The sequence below is a fragment of the Bos indicus x Bos taurus genome, chromosome 6 (genome assembly GCF_003369695.1).
Source record: "Bos indicus x Bos taurus breed Angus x Brahman F1 hybrid chromosome 6, Bos_hybrid_MaternalHap_v2.0, whole genome shotgun sequence".
In the NCBI taxonomy this organism is placed as follows: domain Eukaryota; kingdom Metazoa; phylum Chordata; class Mammalia; order Artiodactyla; family Bovidae; genus Bos; species Bos indicus x Bos taurus.
In genome coordinates, this window is record NC_040081.1 from 19467605 (window position 1) to 19489905 (window position 22301).

Genomic DNA, 22301 nt, shown 5'->3' on the forward strand with positions numbered 1-22301 from the left:
CCATGCTCATACTTTATCTGAATATAAAGCTTTGGAGGGCCTGCACCTCTGTCTCTTGACACAGCATCTGAGATAGAAAGGAATGCTGGACCATTTCTGCATTCTTATGAACACGTCTTTTTTTTTTTTTTTTTTTTGCCACAGGGATTTCCTGTCTCTTACTCTCATAGAGGCTGGAAGCAGAGGCTCCTATCTTTCAACAACAGGTATGAATTCTGCCAACAGTCTAGCCAACTAATGCTTCCAGATAAGGAGGGATTCACCTGGACTAGAGACATAAAGAGTTTATTATTTTAATGAATTAAAGATGAAAGTGGAACATACCAACTCAAAAGAAGGCAACGAAAACACTGACTGGGTTTGATACCCAGGTTTGGTTTCTAAGAGCAGCACCAAATGCTCCCCATCAGGCGGGAGATGTTTTCTCGGCTCGTGTCAACCCTTGGCGCAAGCAGCTCGTTTCTTTATAGTCTCAGAGAGAGATTTTATTTTGAACAGGTATCTACTGCCTAACTCTTGTGTGTGTCGTACTGTGTCATAGCTATGTCCTATCCAGCCTTTCAGGCGGGCCTCATCCCTCGGAGTCATTTAATTTGGTTTTGTTTTCTAAAAACAAACAAAACAAACCCCTACAAAACCTATAAAAAAGATTATGGTCACCATGCTGTTGCCTTTTGTATGGTAGTGAGTCCATCTTTTTTACTCATCAAAAGTAACCCCAGGATGAGCTAGGAGAAAGGAGATTAAAATCTAATAGGTTAGACATATGCTATTATATATAGAATGGATAACAACAAGGTCCTACTGTATAGGACAGAGAACTGTATTCAATATCTTATAAACCATAACAGAAAAGCATATTTAAAAAAGAATGTATATATATAAAACTGAATCACTTTGCTATACAGCAAAAATTAATACAACATTGTAAACCATCTATACGTCAAATAAATTCTTTTAAATGTAAAAATAAAAAAAAAATTACAGATAAGGAGTAAAGGCTTCCAAGGACTTTAGTAACATCCTGGAAACTAAAGGGGTCATACAACTAAAGATTCCTCAAGTTACTGATAATGGGATTTATGAAGGAATGAAGGAATATGTTGGCCTTACCATCTGTGGGAAAGGTGTGGGGCTCCTTAGGGATGTTTCTCTCCTTTCCCACTGACCTACCTGTGTCTTTAACATTTATTTTCTCCACTAAAAGTTTGACAAGTTGTTTGGAACATTATCACATTTATTATTAATTTTTTGGAAATAGTCATGCTGCTTGAAATATGAAAGGTAAGAACATCAGATATGCAACAAAATCAAAGACAAGAGTTCCAGTTCTAACAGTGGTGGACAAGGATGTTTTGAACCAACCCTCTCTTTGAGAATTAGAAATGTCACCCAGGTGGTAAGGAACTGGGTTAGAAGGGTCTGGATATGGGGACAGAGGGAGGCCCAAACAAATGAGTGTGAAATTCATTGCTTTTCTTTTCAGTGTGTGTGTGTGTGTGTGTGTGTGTGTGTGAGTGAGTGTGTGTGTGTGTGTGTGCACGCGCGCTCAGTCATATCCAACTCTTTGTGACCCCATGGATTGTAGCCTGACAGGCTCCTCTGTCCATGGGATTCCCCAGGCAAGAATACTGAAGAGGGTTACCATTTCCGACTCCAGGGGATCTTCCCAATCCAAGGATTGAACCCACGTCTCTAGTGTCTCCTGCATTGGCAGGCGGAGCCTTTACCACTGTGCCACCCAGGAAGCCCCTTTTCTTCTTCAGGCAAATGCCAATTCTAAAAGTGGGACCTGAGAGACTGGACCCTGAGTAGAGCTTTCTGCAGATGTGTGGGTCATGGGAAGAAATACTAGCAGTCAGAGCTTGCCAAGGAGGATGGGACCTGGTAAACCAGCAACCCCCTCCCCTCCAGGGGCTGTTTTGGAATCTCAAAGGGGTATATTCCAAGAACAAGAGTATGCTGGATGGGTAGGGACTAGAGACTAGCCTCACAAAGACCAGAGCCTGATTGCCTAGGTGATCTGTGTCTGCTAGTACTCTAGCACAGCTGCTTGCCAGAGGCAAACTGAACCCTTTCTGGAGGGAGATAACATCACCTATGACCACAGATTATCTCTGAATGTTTTATTGCAAAATCTAGCAATCAGTTAAAAAGTATCAAGCACATAAAAAGATGAGACTCAAAGGAAAAGAGAAAACGACGGAAATGGGCTTATAGGGAATATGGACTTCAGAGTTATTCAGTAAGAATTTTTGAAAATTAGGGTTAACGCGTTTAAGAAATTAGAAGGCCAGAATGATAAAACTGGGAGAGAATAGGAAATGAAGATAAAAGTTAAAAAAGACAATTCTAGAATTCAAAATACAATAATTGATATTAAGATTACAGTGAATAGGTTTAAATAACGATTAGATACAGTTGAACAAGAATCGGGTAAGTGAGAAGAAAGCATCGAGGTTGAATCATGGAGAGACAAAAGGATGGAAAATACACACAAGAGTATGAGTGACATCAGGGAACAGGTGAAAAAGTCTAAAATATATGAACTGTAAACCCAGAATGAGAGAGAGAGATGGCAGGACAGAGAGAATGGGACAGAATAAAGGTATGCAGAGATAATGACTGAGAATTTTCCAAAATTTCTGAAAAATATCAAGCCAGATTTAAAAAGCATCACGAACCCCAAGTAGGATGTTATAAAGAAAACCATATCTAGATGATACTGGTAAGATCAGAGATAAAAATCTTAAAGCAGTTAAAGATACACAAACTTTACTGGCTATTCTTACTTCCTTTCCTAGGGTGGGGTGAAGAGGAGAGTTTTGTGTGGGGGTCTGTACAGAACATGGGCATTGAACTTGGCTTTGCTTTACTCTGTGATCTGTCCATTCATTGTCAGGTATACTTAGGGGACACCGAAGCAGCATTCCTGTTTCAGAATCTTTACAGCATTTTCTTATGACAGTGGGTATTCACTTGGACTTAAATTCTGCTCTGCACTCTGTATATATAAGTAGGTTTGAGCACTTGTGATGGAGTGGGTGAGTGTATGCTCAGTTGCTAAGTCATAGTCAACTCTTTGTGACCCCAAGGACTGTAGCCTGTCAGGCTCCTCTGACCATGGGCTTTTCCAGGCAAGAATACTGGAGTAGGTTAACATTTCCTTCTCCATATGATGAGGTACGAAGAAGGCAATGGCACCCCACTCCAGTACTCTTGCCTGGAAAATCCCATGGATGGAGGAGCCTGGTAGGCTGTAGTCCACGGGGTCGCTAAGAGTTGGACACAACTGAGCGTCTTCACTTTCACTTTTCACTTTCATGCATTGGAGAAGGAAATGGCAAACTACTCTGGTGTTTTTGCCTGGAGAATCCTAGGGACAGGGCAGCCTCATAGGCTGCCATCTATGGGGTCGCACAGAGTCTGACACGACTGAAGCGACTTAGCAGCAGCAGCAGCAGTGGCATGATGAGGTAGACCCCATTATGATGCCCAATTTTAGGCAAGCAAACCAGGGCTTGGAAAAGTTGTCATGTGGCTCAGGTCAGAGGGCTAGTAAGAAGTAAAGCCTGACTTCATGACTCTTGCTCCCCTCACCTATGTTATCCAGTGGAAAGTGTAAACTTCTGATGGGACATTACAACCCAACTTTTCATTCTCTCTCATACCACCTATCCTCGACTTGCTCAAATAATACTAACAACCCTCCCAATGATGACTGACTTTCTTGAGCACATACAATATACCAGCACTCATTTACTTCTCACATCCTTTTTGTGAAGTAGGTAGTGGTATTCTCCCATTTTACATATTAAAACACTGAGGCACAAAGAGGTTAAGTAACTTGCAAGGTCCACAGCTGTTCAGTGGTGAAGCTGGAATCCAAAACTAGGCAGTTTGGGACTTCCCTGGTGGTACAGAAGTTAAGAATCTGCCTGCCAAAGCAGGTGCCACCAGTTCGATTCCTGGTCCACAAAGATCGCACATGCCATGGAGCAGCTAAGTCTGTGTGCCACCGCTACTGAGCCCGAGTGCTGCAACTACAGAAGCCCATGTGCCTAGAGTCTGTGTTCTGCAACAGGAGAAGCCACTGTGATGAGAAGCCTGTGCACCACAGTGAAGAGTAGACCCACTCACTGCACCTAGAGGAAGTCCATGCAAAGCAACGAAGATCCAGCACAACCAAAATAAATAAGTGAATAAGGAAAGAATTTAAAAAACAACAAAACAATTGGGCAGTTTGGCTTCAGAGCCTGTTTCTGACCATCATGTTTCTCTGCTCTTTGTGCATGCGTACTCAGTCATGTGGAGAAGGAAATGGCAACCCACTCCAGTATTCTTGCCTGGAGAATCCCAGGGACGGCGGAGCCTGGTGGGCTGCTGTCTATGGGGTCGCACAAAGTTGGACACGACTGAAGCGACTTAGCAGCAGCAGCAGCAGCTCAGTCATGTCTGACTCTTTGTGACCCCACAGACTGTAGCCCACCAAATTCTTCTGTTTGGGATTTCCCAAGCAAGAATACTGGAGTGAGTTGGCATTTCCTCCTCCAGGGGATCTTCCTGACCCAGGGATCAAAACTGAGTCTCTTGCGTCTCCTGCTTGGCAGGTGAATTCTTTGCCACTGGGTCACCTGGAAAGCCTTACTGTTATTCATTAACAGAAGTAAAGGGAAAGAGAGTGAACTGTGTCCACCAGGACAAGGTTGGAAGCATCGTAATTGTGGCTGTTAAAACAGCACACAATTTGGCTATGAATGACCTTATTTGTAGAGACATCAAGAAAAGGCAAATGATCTCACAGGAAACTTCAAGCTAATCCATTAGGCTTTGGGGCCTTCTTCAGAGCCTATGCGGTCATGTGTATTTTCCCCACAAGGTGAATGTTTAACTCATGTCTTTACCACAATTATTTTTATCACATATATTTCATTCTCTTATTTGTGTATCTCTCCAAGTTCATTTTACTTTTACCTATCCCTTAGGTTGGGGCTTCCCAGGTGGCACAATAGTAAAGAACCTGCCTGTTAATGCAGGAAATGCAAGAGACATGGGTTCGATCCCTGGGTTGGGAAGATCCCCTGGGGTAGGAAATGGCAACCCATTTCAGTATTCTTGCCTGGAAATCCTATGGATAGAGGACCCTGACAGAGTACAGTCCATGGGGTCACAAAGAGTTGGACATAACTGAGCGACTGAGTGCACACATCCCTTGCTAAGTTGCTTCAGTCGTGTCCGACTCAATGCGACCCCATAGACGGCAGCCCACCAGGCTCCGCTGTCCCTGGGATTCTCCAGGCAAGAACACTGGAGTGGGTTGCCATGTCCTTCTCCAATGCATGAAAGTGAAAAGGGAAAGTGAAGTCGCTCAGTCGTGTCCGACTCTTCGCGACCCCATGGACTGCAGCCCACCAGGCTCCTCCATCCATGGGATTTTCCAGGCAAGAGGACTGGAGTGGGTGCCATCGCCTTCTCTGACACATCCCTTAGGTAAAAGATAAATGAACTGACTTCATACCAGAAATAGTCCTTTGCTGGATCCCAAACAAGTTGAAGCTGGACAAGAATGCTAAGACCCCCAGCTCTTGTTTAGCAAACTTTAGAAGGAGAAAATCACCATGACAAGAACAGGCCTACTGCTCAGGGAAGATGGTAAATGTTAACAGATGCCAGGAGGAGACAAAGCCAGTCAATAGCTGCTGTTCTTCTCCTTCAAGGAAAATGAAACATGTTCACATTGAAAAGAGTAGGGCAAATGTAAAGTGAGGCATAAATTTTACAACGCACTCTCTATAAAGGAATTAAATTACAAATTATGATGGTATGATTTCCTCCAAGGCCATATATATCTAATCCAATACTGTAATTAACATTGAGTTTTAAATGTCGCTAGTCTCAGAAGAGTGAATCCACAAGTCTTGGGTGGAAGTATTTCAGAGAGGATGTCATTATCAAATACTCCCTTGCTGTCAATGGAGTCAGACGTGGAATTTCTAAAATAGGAAGGCTTCACTCGAGGTCTTGGGGCTCATTTGGTTGCAAGGAACACAACCTCACTCTGGCTACTTCACGTTAAGAAGATTTATTATACAGAAGCTCCTCACAGAATTCAAGACAGGAAGGACAGTCGAGCCCCGTCGGGAATTAGACTTGGAAACTGAAGAGGCTTTGGGGCTATGCAGCTGTTCTGGGGCTGCACGTTCTCGTGCGCATTTTTCTGTTTCCCCTGCCTTGTCCATCCCCTCCCTGCAGACCAGCTCTCTGTGTGAGCGCCACACACACACGGCTGTTAATAGCTGTCACAGTGTCTCATTCCACAGGACCCCGAAGCCCTCATCACCACCAGCACATGACCTCCCAGCCTGTGTCTCTCAGTTCAAATTCTCAAGAGAAAAATAATCTGACTGGTCTGGTTCATGGATCACCTAATTAAGAAGGGTTGGGTTTATTTGGTATAAACATAGGGAAGATAGGCTCAGAGCTCTAGTCGGCCAAGGGATAGAGGGGTTCTTCAAGAGAACCGGGAGGAAATCTCAAAATGTGTCCCTAGTCATTATAATCTGGACCTAGGGTTTCCGTGTCCTGGAACCCTCTCAGTATCTTAAACAATTACCAAGGACAAGTTCAAATACTGGGACAAGCTTTGGGGGGGAAAAAAGCAATTAAAATGGAAAAAATAGTATATAAATATATGTAAATTATTCCCCACCAAATGAGATTTAAGCTCATGAATTACTCTCCATCAATGAAACGAATGAGATGGTTGGATGGTATCACGGACTCGATGGACATGAGTTTGAGTAAGCTTTGGGAGTTGGTAAGGGACAGGAAAGCCCGGCGTGCGCAGTCCATGGGGTCACAAGGAGTCAGACATGACTGAGCAACTGAACTGAACTGAATGAAGCGAAATTCTAAAACCGAAATAAAAACTTTTAGTGACACATTTGATCATTAACTGAAGATTTTTAGGACAAATACCAATGGAGTTGAGTACCTAAGATCAACATAATGTGATACATTAGGCATACAATATCCATTATCCAGGTATATGCAATAAATATTGATCAATACATGATTTGAAAGCAAAATGCTTTATTGTGCTATAACTTGAGTGAAACAATATAAACATTTCAGAAGCGTCATCAGAGAGTAACATTTTTCATTTTCTCTCTGATACCTTCACCTAACCCCATTGGAGTTCACTTTTAAACCAGAGCAGGGCCTGGATCAAGAAGTTCCTAGAGAGACAGCTTCTGTTGCCACCATCATCCCCAATAGGATCAAAGCCAGAGCCAAATACTAGCCCCACCCAGATTTGGGGGCCAGACAGAGGGGACTTCATGGAATGTAACCAACTGGCTTGACTTCAAATTCCCAGGGCCATTGTTTCAGGATTAGAATTTATCTCTGGTAGTGGAATAGTTTAATACTGAAATATTCTCATTTTTGAATACTGAATTTAATAGTCTATTTTCAACTAAACATTTAAATATTAATTTAACATGCAATAGTAAATATGAAAATGTTTATATTCATTGTTTAAAAAAATAGTGGTAAATCCTATTCAAGCAAAAAAATCATTTGATTATACAGTTGTCAATATTCTTTAGAAGATTTTGAAACTTGGCTTTTTAATTTTAGTTTCTCAGGTATAATTAAAATAAAATCCATTTTTGTCCATTACTTTGATTTTACATTCTGTTTGAAGCATGTATGATTTTTTTTTTTGCTATCCAGTTTCCGTGTCACTTTGTCACTGTAGTGTTATTTTGTTTGAATCCTTTTACATTAAACTTTTGTGTATTGAGTGGTTGTCATTTTCAGCCAAAATTAAAAAAAAAAAAGTTTCATAGTATTCTAACACTTGAGGCTATCTTATTTTAAATCCAACTTCAGTTTTAAATGAAAGACAAACAGCATTTTTCCAGAGGGGAAAGAAAATATGTCTGTAATTGATTGGCCATTGGCACTTGGCATACACTATTTATTCCTTGGCCTTTATTTGCAGAGAGGGAAGTGAAGTTGGACAACTAAGTAGAATTTTTCAGTTTCTTTTCTAGAAAAAAAACAACAACACTGGTTAGTCAGTACTATTCCTGGTTCTCAGATGAAGAACTTGAGACTTTGAGAGGTTAAGTAGCTCTCACTCAGGGTCACATAGCTAGTAAGTGACAGAGTCTGCTTGCTAATTCAAGTATATCTGATTCTGAAATCCATGCTCTGTAGCACCTCTGGCCTCATGATTCCACAATTGTAGATCTGCAGGTATTCCCAGGTCAGAGAACATGTATGTTTGAGTTAGTTACAGCCCACTTCAGTGTAAAAGCTCCATGTTAAGTGTTATGTGTATGTAGAAGCAGGCTGGGGCCATAGGAAGGTGATTATTTCAGTCCATCATTACAAAATTGCACACACTGTAGCCTTGTGACAATGCACTCTCTCTTGCAAAAGAGGAGAAAATAGCTGATAGTATCATGACAACAGAGCCCTGTGCAGTAAACTCTCATTAGGTTTGAATTATTATAGCCAGAGGTAGACCCACAGACGTTGTACTGTAATTACATGAAAGGAGCACCATAAAGGCTATTTCTTTTTTTCCCCCCACTCTCAATTCACTCTCAGAACATACCCCGACACCTGGTTCCCAGGACTCAGACTGCACAGTGATCACATCATTGCCAACCCAGGACTCACAGTTACAGCAGCAGAGGCCTCCTACCCTCCTTCATCTCTAGCTTAACCTGCTGTTCCTAACCCCCCACCCTGGTCCTCTGGCCCCACTTCTCCAGACACATTTTCATAAGCCTCAGAAGCTACCTGGCAATATGGCAAATACTGAAGGTTCATCTGGGAGCTGCATTGGGGACCCAGCGGCACCTCTCACATCCCAGTCTCCTTACCCCCACCCAGCAGGCCCAGGCTCCTTTGGACGTGATGTCCTAGACCTCTGCCTCTGGTTTGCACATCCTAGGCTATTCTATTCTCAGTGTTCCAAGATTAATGGTTATTACAGTTTGTAAAAGGAACATTGTTTTTTATTGGGGGATTCTGGAGATCTTACTAGGGAAACGTCTCAATGCCATTTATACTCTACTTGACTGGGTAAAGACTGAGAACTCAGAAGATGTCACAGCATCTTCTATAAATTGAGGTAAAGAGTCATGGATGGGACTAGTTAAAATCAGGCCATTCCTTTGGCCTCTCAACCAAAATGTAGCATCTAAGTGACCACTGAAGTGGTGTATCAGACCCAGGAGGCTGCTGCCAGGAAATGCCTTATCCAAGCACCACCTGTGAAGCAGTCTGAGCTGTAGACTCAGGTTTTTCCTCCTAATCTCCCCTCAGAACCTCCTTTAGGTTCTGCTACAGGCTTCCTTTTAAGAGAAAGAGCCATGCATGTCTGCTTTTGTTGGATGATAAAAAGTAGCTGTAACTGTGACAAAGACATGATGTAGAAGCTGCAATGGAAACACTTTAATTATTTTCCTTCAGTGATGAGAAAAAGAAATATTTTAAGGTAATAATCTAAAATTTTATATTTTTGATTTTAAGTAGTGAGGATAGCTAAATTAGTATAAATAAATAATAGATTTATGGTTATTTCATCTATATCCTTACAAGTTTATATGCGCAAAAGTGAAAGCGAAGGTCACTGGGTTGTGTCAACTCTTTCCCACCCCATGGACTGTAGCCTGCCAGGCTCTTCTGTCCATGGTTACTGGAGTGGGTAGCTGTTCCCTCCAAGGGATCTTCCCAACGCAGGGATCAAACCCAGGTCTCCCACATTGCAGGCAGATTCTTTACCATCTGAGCCACCAGGGAAGCCCAAGAATACTGGAGTGGGTAGCCTATCCCTTCTCCAGCGATTCTTCCTGACCCAGGAATTGAAAGGAGTGGGTAGCCTATCCCTTCTCCAGTGATTCTTCCTGACCCAGGAATTGAATGGGTGTCTCCGGCATTGCAGATGGATTCTTTACCAGCTGAGCTACCAGGGAAGCCCTTATATGCACAAGTGGGACCAAAAAAAAAAAATGGGAAAAGGAATATCTCATGGAAAAATGTGGATTCCATCATTTGTTATTAAATGATTGCTTTTTGAATATCTCCGTCTGTTCAAATGTTTGCTTCTATCTCTCAGTAAATCTTAGGTAAGGAATAATGTGATGACAAATAATAATTATTATGACAGCTATATGTAAATAAGTTGGAGAATGAAGATCTGAAAAGGCAGATACTGTAGTTACAAAAGAGTACAGAGAGTTGAAAAAGAAGTGAGGTTTTCAAGAACTTTAACTAAGAAAACCTCAACAAGTCTTAATGATGGACCAGGCATAGAGCATGGTATTATAAATAATGAAGTGAATGTGATCCTGAATTTGAGGACTGTTCTTTGGGTAGGATCACAGTAGTGGCAATGTTAAGACAGGCCTGGATCTAATTGTCTTGATCCTGATTCTTCCCCCTGAATCCATCTAATTAAAGATTGCAGATAAGGACAGGGAAGTCAGCTTTCATGATGCAGTAGTTTGTCATTTTCTCCAGGTGGCAAAACCAACTTCTGTTCAATTCCTACACCTTCACTTAAGGGAGAGAAGAAGCCTAAGATGTGAGAGCTCTGAGGAGAAATGGGAAGAAAACTATGGATTCCCTGGCAAGCCTTGTCCCCAGGAATCCTGCACAAGCACATGCCAAAGGTTATAACCCTTCTCATAGGCTGACAGTTGTTAAATTTGATATTAAGGTCAATTAGATTATACAAAGATAAAGGTCTTTTCTTGCAGAAACTCCACTGAGCCCTTAAGCTCATGTTGCCTTCAGCCCTTTTTCCTCATCCTGGTCTATCTGGTATGTCTAGACCAGATATATCTACCTGGTATAAATATCTCCTGACTTAGCCCAAGCTACTGGGAACAATTCTTCATTCTCACTCTGTTAGGAAAAAACTGTGGGCAGGAAGTAAATCCCAGTAGACACACTAAACGACTCCCCTCCAAAGTCATGCTAGGAAGACTCATATTTATACTTATATTGTTTGGGAGACACTCACAGATACTTTGGAGAGAAGGAGAATTTGATGTTAAAATTCAAAATTAGCTAACTGCTCAAATACTCCAAGGGATGGCTTATATGTATATTGGTGAAACAACGCCTAGATATAAATTGTGAGCTAATGAGTTAGGGTACTATTTAAAACATTATGGCTCTCAGTTTTCTCCAAATTAATACAGCAGATATTCAGAATGCAATTTTAAAAAGATTAGATGAGTTGCACTGTAGTTTTGAAAGTATTGTCCATACATGGTAAAATAAGTAATTAAAGCAGCACAATACAATACGCAATTAAAATAAGACACTGTTCTCCTTTCCTGCCCCCTTAGTCCTACTCCCCGAAACTAACTGTATCAGTCATGAATGCCTTCTCAGAAAGCAACAGGAACCCCTAACAATGGTGGCTGTTGCTGATTTACATGAAATTCAGGGGTAGGTGGTATTGGGTTTGTCTCTGTAGTTTGCGACATAATCAAGAAGCCACGCTTGCGTCACAGTGTACCAGAAATGTCGCATCCTATTGCCACAAGGAGGCTAATACAGCCCTAGGCAGTGCATTCTCAACTGAAAGATTGCCATGCAGGAAGCAATGGGGTAGAAGCAAAAAGAGCTTTCTTCTCATGCACGCCTTCATTTTATGAGGAGGGACATCCTCCCAGAAGCCGTAAGCAGACTTCCTCTCATCTCTCATTCCCAAACAAGAACTGGCTCCTAGCCCTAGACCCACTATGGGCAGAAGAGAATGAGACCCATGACTGATTTAGGTCCATTGTAACTCCTCCCCTGGGTTGGCACATGGCTGCCTCAACATAACCAGTGTTCTGTTGGCAAAACAGAAAGGCAATGGTTATTTGGCAGGCCACTGGTGATGACCACAATAAAAATGATCAACTGGGTTTTACTATCTGCCAGAAATCTTGTATATTATGTAGTTAAGTAAATATAAGTACTATGTCATGTATCATTATATGAGTATGCCATATACATGGTCACATACATGTTTGTATGTGTATACACAAAAATATCCACACATGATACTTGCTTAGTATCTTACATTTTTAGATAAATGAAGTACTCTATGCATAGTGCTTTGCATACAACTAGCACATAGTTGGCTTTCCTGGTGGCTCAGATAGTAAAGAATCTGCCTCAATGCAGGAGACACAGGTTTGATCCTTGGGTCGGGAAGATATCCTGAAGAAGGAAATGGCAACCCACTTCAGTATTCTTGCCTGGAGAATCCCGTGGACAGGAGAGTCTGGTGGGTCACAGTCCATAGGGTTGCAAAGAGTCAAACATGATTGAAGCGGCTTAGCACGCACACACACACTTTTAAAAGAGAATGTGGATCATTTTCTAGCAAACACTAAATTTTATTTTACTAGTACTTTAAAAAATTATGCCAGCACCTTTATTTTGGACTGTTGAATATTCTTGAGGATATTAGCTGCATAGCTCCTTTTAAGAGAGATAAGAATTACTGTGGTCAGCAATAAATTCCATTTAAACATAGTGAAATAATTTTGTGAATAACTGCTAGGTGACTGAATGTTTACTTTCTGATGACTATCTAGCCACAAATATTTTCTAATCATGTTAATATGCAGGCAGAAGTAAGAAGTTAGATATTAAACATTTTTTGGTGTATTTGCATAAAATATTGTGTTAGCAAATGAATTTTGCATTATTGACAGGCTTTTTTTGCCTTTTCATACTGTTCATGCTGATGCTGAAGCTGAAACTTCAATACTTTGGCTACCTGATACAAAGAACTGACTCATTGGAAAAGACCCTGATGCTGGGAAAGATTGAAGGCAGGAGGAGAAAGGGACGACAGAGGATGAGATGGTTGGATGGCATCACCGACTCTATGGACATGAGTTAGAGTTAGCTCCAGGAATTGGTGATGGAGAGGGAAGCCTGGTGTGCTGCAGTCCATGGGGTCGCAAAGAGTCGGACATGACTGAACAACTGAACTTAACTGATACGCTTTTTGCAAGAAAAAATAACTTCTCTACTATTTGCCTAATTTATGCTGCACAGAGAATATGAGAGTTGTCTGAGAAAATCTTATTGGAAGAGAAAGCCATTATAGATAATTTGTGTGTGTGTAAGTCACTTCAGTCATGTCTACTCTTTGAGACCCCATGGACTGTAGCCCGCTAGGCTCCTCTGTCCATGAGATCTCCAGGCGAGAATACTGGAGTGGGCTGCCATTCCTGTCCAACCCAGTGCTTGAACTCATGTCTCCTAGGTCTCCTGCATTGGTAGGTGGGTTCTTTACCACTAGCGCTACCATAGATACTTTAAGTAAAAGCAAAACATTTTCTTCAAGTATTTGACATAATTGGATGCAAATCTGTGGGAGAAAAGAGAGCAAAGGAGGGTGGTCTCCTTAGTTATCTCTGAACTAGTGTCCTGACCAGGAGTCTCAGGTAGGTGAGTACTGTAATGAGTCTGGCTTCAAGTTGTCTTTCCGTTGACCTCTTATAGTCCGTAAGGCCAAGTTGTAAAATGGCTTGTATTTAAGGTAAAAACTATATCTTTCAATCCAAAATATATAAATAGCTCATGCAACTCAATATATATATATATATATATATATATATACATATATATATATATATATATAAAACTCAATCAAAAAATAGGCAGAAGACCTAAGTAGATATTTTTTCCAAAGAAGACTTACAGATAGCTAACAGGTACATGAAAAGATGCTCAACACCAATAATTATTAGAGAAATGAACATTAAAACTACAATGAGGTACCACCTCGTACCACTCAGAGTGAGCTATTAAGGAAAAAACCCCCAAAACCACAAATAACAAATGTTGAAGAGGATATGGAGGAAAAGGAACTATTGTACCCTGTTGGTGGGGGGGCATATAAATTGGTATATCCACCATGGAAAAACAGTAGGGAGTTTCCTTAAAAAACCAAAAATCAAACTACCATGTGACCCACAATTCCACTTCTGAGTACGTATGCCGAAAAAAATGAAAACACTAATTCAAAAAGATACATGTACCCCAGTGTTCACAGCAGCACTGTTTACCATAGCCAAGCTATAGAAGCAAACCAATTAATTGCCCACCGACAGATGAACTGATAAAGAAGATGTGGTAGATACATATACACAGTGGAATATTGCTCAGTCATTAAAAAGAATGAAACTCTGCCATTTGCAGCAACATAGACGGACTCTGATATTATGCTTAGTGAAGTAAGTTAGAAGAAGACAAATACTGTATGATATCACTAATATGTAGAATCAAAAAAATACTACAAATGAATGTATATGGAATGTGCATGGACTCACAGACATGGAAAACAAACGAGTAGTTACCACTGGGGAGAGGAGTAATTTAGGGGTATAGAATTAAAAGATACAAACTACTCTGTACAAAATAGACAAGCAACAAGGCTATATTGAATAGAACAAGGAATTATAGCTATTGTAATAACTTTTAATGGAATATAATCACTAAAAACACTAAATCACTATACTGTACACCTAAAATTAATATAGTAAATCAACTATAATTTTAAAAAATCTTTAGCCATGTTGGCATTTTAACACACCACACACACAGAAAAAGTGTATCTTTTTGTCTCCCTTTCTCCTTGTTTCTCATCCTTTGTCCTAAAATAGATTGCTAACTATGAAAATATGATTATACATAAGTTATTTAATGGCTAAGACTTCATGTTTTTTTACTTACAAAGCAAGTGGGTTGAATTAAATAACGGCTAAAATCTCCTCCGTGTCTAAAATTCCAAATGAAAATCAGTGATTCGAGAAGTTATTAGTCATCAGAATCAACTGGAGCCCTTATAAAAATACAGGTTCCTGGATTCAACCTTCGGACATTCTGATTTATTCGTTCATCAAATGATTATGGCAGGCCATAATGTGTGTAATGCATTACATCCTGCATACACAATGATGAATGTAACAGATAGAGTCCCGCCTTGCCCCATCCAGCCTCTACAGGAGAACTGAGACTGAGGCCAGTAATCTGTGTTTTAAAAATGCTCTCCAGGCGATTCTGACAACTGGACAGTTTAGAAGAGCAATGTTTCAGACCAAGTGCAAAAAGAGACATTTCTGGGGGATTGTTCTAATTCTGTTTGGGATGAACTCAGATTTACACTCTCGAAAGACTTCTATATGAAAAAATCTTTAGCCTCTCCAAAGTGTGTGTGTATCTTAGACTGAAACATAAATGTTAACAAGAAGAAAACACACACCAGTTGTAGTTACAGAATGCTAGTATGGGTGAGATTTTAGCAAATTAACATTGCTAATTCATACACTAACTACAGACACCTGCACAAGTTAAAAAAATAATATTTGATTTGAAATACTGAGAGTTAAAGCTCAGATGCTTATGCAAATAAATGAATTATTCATTTTGAATTCTATTACTGACTTTGATTTGATCTTTGAAGAACTTTAAAGCCTTACCTACTTTAATGTCCAACAGTTTGATATTTGCTTAACTTTGACTTAATGACCAATGAATGTTGAGATATACAAATATACAATTTATGCTTGCTCTGATCATATGACTCTATTTTTCTTTAAATAATGCCAGACTTAGAATTTACCAAAAATGAAATTAATGAAAGAATCCCTGTTTGTGTGCCACTAGATTATAAAACAATTTGACCTAACTCCAGGAAGTTAGGTAATTCTAGGACGCCATAAGGATAAATGTTAACAAAGGAGCAATGAATAGTCAGCTTTTAATTGTTTCATTTTTAAGTTAGTCAGACTCTTTATCACAAGTTTTTTTCCCCCATCAACATCTACATTCCAATATGGCCATTAAAAAAGAAAAAGATACCATTTGAAGCAGTCCATGTCTACTCATTGAAGTTTTTTGTATCAATCAGGGTTCCAGCAGGTGGTTCAAATGAAGAGGGATCACAAGCAGCTGAAGGCTGGGGGAAGGGAATAAGGAAGGGATGTGAGAAGACAGTTCAGTTCAGTTGCTCAGTCGTGCCCGACTCTTTGTGACCCCAAAGACTGCGGCACACCAGGCTTTCTTGTTCATCACTAATCCCAGAGCTTACACAAACTCATGTCCATAGAGTCAGTGATGCCATCCAACCATCTCATTGTCTGTCATCCCCTTCTTTCCTGCCTTCAATCTTTCCTAGCATCAGGGTCTTTTCCAAAGAGTCAGTTCTTTGCATCAGGTGGCCAAAGTACTGGAGTTTCAGCTTCAGCATCAGCCCTTCCAATGAATACTCAGGATTGATTTCCTTTAGGATTGACTGGTTGGATCTCCTTGCTGTCCAAGGAACTCTCAAGCGTCTTCTCCAACACCACAGTTCAAAAGCATCAATTCTTCAGTGCTTAGCTTTCTTTATGGTCTAACTTTCGCATCCAAGGAGGTGGTTACTGTGGAGGAAATAAGGAAAATCCCCAGACTCTTTAAGAAGACAGTTTATAGTGGGTGTTTACAACTCTGCGGCATGCTTCATGCATAGACTATTTACTTTGTGGATCCAGGACTGTTTTCAAATCTAAATTCTGTTTTTGGTTTCAAACAACTTTTTATTTTCTGTTTTCACTAAACTCTACCTGCAAGAATTACATGTTTTTGTGCTGCCTCCTCTTCACATTAGTTATTATATTATTAGTAGTAAATTGTAACAGCCAAATCTAATACAAAAAATTATTTTGGATTAACTGTAAATTGCTCCTTTAATTAAGTAAGGATAATCCAGAATTTTATTTTGGTGATTAAAATAATAGGATTAAATCATAATTCAGCTTATGCGTACATTCTCTCTTATTATGGGGAGTTGGCCGCGTGGTTACAGAACCTCCGTCACTTGTGTGGGTGTGGGCCTGAATCAACACTCACACAAAAGCTTGTCTCCTTGAATGCCTGGGTAATTGAAAATGCCAAGACACATTTTATAAATTCAACAAGGAAAAGAGTAATCATCGTTAATGTTGCTGAAAACCTGGAGGAAAAATTGGCTTTGATAGGCTGCAAGATGAAACGACAGCAGCTCAAATGTCATTGCCTAGAGGAGGACAACCAGAGTTAGGCTAGCTGCCACTCATGTGGCTTCACGAAAGGTTACCCAGAAGGGATGGCACCCACTGCAGGAAGTAGAAATGTCATTGTCAGGACCTGACGTTCTTGGAGTGCAGGATATAAAAAACCAAAGGCAATTTGATCCAGAATTTGATAGATTGTGCACCATATAAACTGATCTATACATCCGGAAAGCAAGAATACCTTTCCCAAGAAAACACGTGAACAAGAGCACGGGAACACTAGTATCAAAAAGAAAGATGCTAGTTACTAGTTTTAAAGGCAAAATTTCCAAATTCTTTTTCTCATGTGTGAAAGTCACCACAGGTAAAAGGCAGAGGGTGGGCTGTAGGAAAGCCCATTCAATTCCATTCTATTTGCAAGTTTAAAATTTAAGGTAGATTTTGGCCATATGTATATTTACAATTATTTTCAAGTAACCTTAGCAGACTTTATTTCACAATTATTTCATTGTGAAATAATTACATCGTGAAAAGTTTAAGGCTTGATTCTGTTTGCAGCAAATGTTTCCCATTTTTTAAAACAAATACTTCCATCCTTCACTCCCTTCCAAGAACTCAATGGCTTCTCACTGCCAATAAGACTGTCACATGATAATGTATTTAGGAATTAGTTAATGATTTGGTTCTCTTTACCCAAATAGATTCAATAGGTTCTCTTTACTACAAATAGATTCAAGGGTTTAGATCTGATAGATAGAGTGCCTGAAGAACTATGGATGGAGGTTCGTGACATTATACAGGAGGTGGTAATCAAAACCATCCCCAAGGAAAAGAAATACAAAAAGGCAAAATAGTTGACTGAGGAGGCCTCACAAATAGCAGAGAAAAGAGAAGCGAAAGGCAAAAGAGAAAAGGAAAGATATACCCATCTGAATGCAGAATTCCAAAGAATAGCAAAGAGAGATAAGAAAGCTTTCCTAAGTGAACAATGCAAAGAAATACAGGAAAACAACAGAATGGGAAAGACTAGAGATCTCCTTAAGAAAATTAGAGATACCAAGGGAACATTTCATGCAAAGATGGGCTCAATAAAGGACAGAAATGGTATGGACCTAACAGAAGTAGAAGATATTAAGAAGAGGTGGCAAGAATACACAGAAGAACTATACAAAAAAGATCATCGTGACCTAGATAACCACGATGGCTCTCATCTACAGCCAGACATCCTGGAATGTGAAGTCAAGTGGGCCTTAGGAAGCATCACTGTGAATAAAGCGAGTGGAGGTGATGGAATTCCAGTTGAGCTATTTCAAATCCTAAAAGATGATGCTGTGAAAGTGCTGCACTCAATATGCCAGCAAATCTGAAAACTCAGCAGTGGCCACAGGACTGGAGAAGGTCAGTTTTCATTCCAATCCCAAAGAAGGGCAATGCCAAAGAATGTTAAAACTACCACAATTTCATTCATCTCACATTCTAGCAAAGTAATGCTCAACATTTTCTAAGTCAGGCTTCAATAGTACGTGAACCGAGAACTTCCAGATGTATAAGCTGGATTTAGAAAAGGCAGAGGAACCAGAGATCAAATTGCCAGCATCTGTTGGATCATAGTAAAAGCAAGAGAATTCAATAAAAATATCTATTTCTGCTTTATTGACTGTGCTAAAGCCTTTGACTGTGCAGATCACAAGAAACTGTGGAAAACTCTTTAAGAGATGGGAATAGCAGACCACCTGACCTGCCTCCTGAGAAATCTATATGCAGGTCAAGAAGCAACAGTTAGGACCAGACATGGAACAATGGACTGATTCCAAATTGGGAAAGGAGTATATCAAGGCTGTATATTGTCACCCTGCTTATTAACTTATTATATGCAGAGTACATCATGAGAAATGCTGGACTGGATGAAGCACAAGCTGTAATCAAGATTGCTGGGAGAAATATCAATAACCTCAGATATGCAGATGACACCACCCTTATGGCAGAAAGCAAAGAGGAATTAAAGAGCCTCTTGATGAAGGTGAAAGAGAGTGAAAAAGGTGGCTTACAATTCAACATTCAAAAAACTAAGGTCATGGCATCAGGTCCCATCATTTCATGGCAAATAGGTGGGGAAACAAGGGAAACAGTGACAGATTTAATTTTCTTAGGCTCCAAAATCACTGCAGATGGTAACTACAGTCACGAAATTAAAAGTTGCTTGCTCCTTGGAAGAAAAGCTATGACAAACCTGGATATGACAGCATATTAAATATGACAGCATATTAAAAACAGAGACATTACTTTGTCGACCATCTAGTCAAAGGTATGGTTTTTCCAGTAGTCATGTATGGATGTGAGAGTTGGACCATAAAGAAGATTGCTGCTGCTGCTGCTGCTAAGTCGCTTCAGTCGTGTCCGACTCTGTGCGACCCCATAGACGGCAGCCCACCAGGCCCCGCCGTCCCTGGGATTCTCCAGGCAAGAACACTGGAGTGGGTTGCCATTTCCTCCTCCAATGCATGAAAGTGAAAAGTGAAAGTGAAGTCGCTCAGTTGTGTCCAACTCTTAGTGACCCCATGGACTGCAGCCTACCAGGCTCCTCCGTCCATGGGATTTTCCAGGCAAGAGTACTGAAGGGGGGTGCCATTGCCTTCTCCCTAAAGAAGGTTGAATGTGAAAGAATTGATGCTTTTGAGTTGTGGTGTTGGAGAAGACTCTTGAGAGTCCCTTGGACTGCAAGGAGATCAAACAAATCAATCCTAAAGGAAATCAATCCTGAATATTCATTAGAAGGACTGATGCTGAAGCTGAAGCTCCAATACTTTGGCCACCTGATGTGAAGAGCTGATTCACTTAGGAAAGACCCTGATGCTGGGAAAGATTGAGGGCAGGAGGAGAAGAGGACAACGGAGGACAAGATGGCTAGATGGCATCACCGACTCAATGGACGTGAGTTGGGCAAGCTCCAGGAGTTGGTAAAGGACAGGTAAGCCTGGCGTGCTGCAGTCCATGGGGTTGCAACGAGCTGGACACGACTGAGTGATTGAACAACAACAACCCAAACCCATGTATTACCCTCCGACTCCACATACACACACAAATGACCCCGTTTGTATTTTTTCTTTTTGGCATAAGGGTTTGTTCAGGGCCTAAAACAGATACAACTTGAAAATAACCCTCTTTCTTTCTTTTTTGAAAGCCTGAATTCATTGTTAATGCAGAACTATTTATCAAAGCCAAGGAGGGGAGGAGAGGAAAAACTCTGAGGAAGGCACTGGTGAGAGAATTTTCTCCAGACTCACTTTGCAGTCAGTGAGTTCTTTGAAGAGCAGAACCCTCTACTCCACTCTCTAGAAGTGATCTGAGTTCAGAGGGAAGAGTTGTGTACCTGTCCTCATGGGGATGGACCTCAAGCCTTGTGATGCCTAGTGGAGCCACAAGGGAAGATTTTCCTCAATTTTAAAAGTAGCATTAAACTCCTTAGCAACATGTCATTGACAATGTATGATAATGTAAGAATCTTTGGTGAGGAGGGTGTGTGGTACACAGTCCGAGGAATCATATGCTATTTCAAATCTTACTATTACTCGCTATTGTTAATAATAAATTTTGTATTCTCAGTGAGCCTTAGTTCACTCTTCTGTAAAATGAGGTATTAAAATCCATCAGGCAACGTTGTGAAAATAAGACATCATGAACAATATACGGCACAGAATCAATAGAAACAAATGACTTAACTCTGGAGTGTTAGGAAACTGTTTCTCTCACACACAAAATTCTCTTAGACAACAGTATTTACTAACTTCCCCATCCTTTCAAAAAAACCTTTGGGTCAGTTTTTCATTTATTATTATTGTGGCAGGAACTAATGTGAGATCTACCCTTTTAGCAAAATGTTAAGTGCACCATGCAGCATTGTTAACCATAGGCACAATATTATTCATCAGATTTTTAGACCTTATTCATCTTGGATAACAGAAACTTTGTACCCAGGACCAGCAGCCCTTGTTTTCCCTCCTCCCCAGCCCCTGGCAACCATGACCCTGTTCTCTGTTTCTGTGAGCTTGACTAGTTTGGATAGCATGTATATCTGACATCGTCATTCAGCATTTGTCCTTGTGTGCCTGGCCCTATCGCCACTTGGTACAATGTCCGCAGGTTCATCCATGTAGTCACAGATCACAGACTTTCCTTCTTTTTTAAGGCTGAATGTTATCAATATCACATTTTCTTTATCCGTTCATCTATTGATGGGCATTTAAGTTTCTTCCAATCCAATAGTTTGGCTATTGTAAATAAACACTGCAATGAACATGGGAGTGCAGCTATCTCTTTGAACAACTGATTTCATTTCTTTCTACACTCAGAAGTGGGATTTCTTGATCATATGGTAGTCCTATTGTAATTTTTTGAGGAAACTGTACTGATTCTGTTAAGGCCACCAATGCTGTACAATGGTTCCAATTTCTCCGCACTTGCCAATACTTAGCTTTTTCTTCTTTTTGGATAATAGCCATCCTAACACGTCTAGCATGACATTTCATTGTGTTGAGTCAGTTCTGTGAACTGCTATTTCTTTTAGACCATTCATTTTTTTAAATATAAATTTATTTTAATTGGAGGCTAATTACTTTACAATATTGTATTGCTTTTTTCCATACATCAACATGAATCCGCCATGGATATACACGTGTTCCCCATCCTGAATCCCCCTCCCACATCCTTCCCCACACCATCCCTCTGGATCATCCCAGTGCACCAGCCCCAAGCATCCTGTATCATGCATCGAACCTGGACTGGCGATTCGTTTCTTATATGATATTATACACGTTTCAATGCCATTCTTCCAAATCATCCCACCCTCTCCCTCTCCCACAGAGTCTAAAAGACTGTTCTATACATCTGTGTCTCTTTTGCTGTCTCGCATACAGACTTATCATTACCATCTTTCTAAATTCCATATATATGCGTTAGTATACTGTATTGGTGTTTTTCTTTCTGGCTTACTTCACTCTGTATAATAGGCTCCAGTTTCATCCACCTCATTAGAACTGATTCAAATGTATTCTTTTTAATGGCTGAGTAATACTCCATTGTGTATATGTACCACAGCTTTCTTATCCATTCATCTGCTGTTGGACATCTAGGTTGCTTCCATGTCCTGGCTATTATAAACAGTGCTGCGATGAACATTGGGGTACACGTGTCTCTTTCAATTCTGGTTTCCTGCAAGCATTCAAAAGA

The 22301-nt window shown here is 40.4% G+C and overlaps 1 non-coding gene across 1 annotated transcript; it reads right to left on the reverse strand.

The window, feature by feature from the left end:
* Positions 1-8602: 8602 nt before the first annotated feature.
* Positions 8603-8685, reverse strand: LOC113894821. Its single transcript, XR_003511666.1, has one exon.
* Between the last annotated feature and the right edge of the window lie 13616 nt (positions 8686-22301).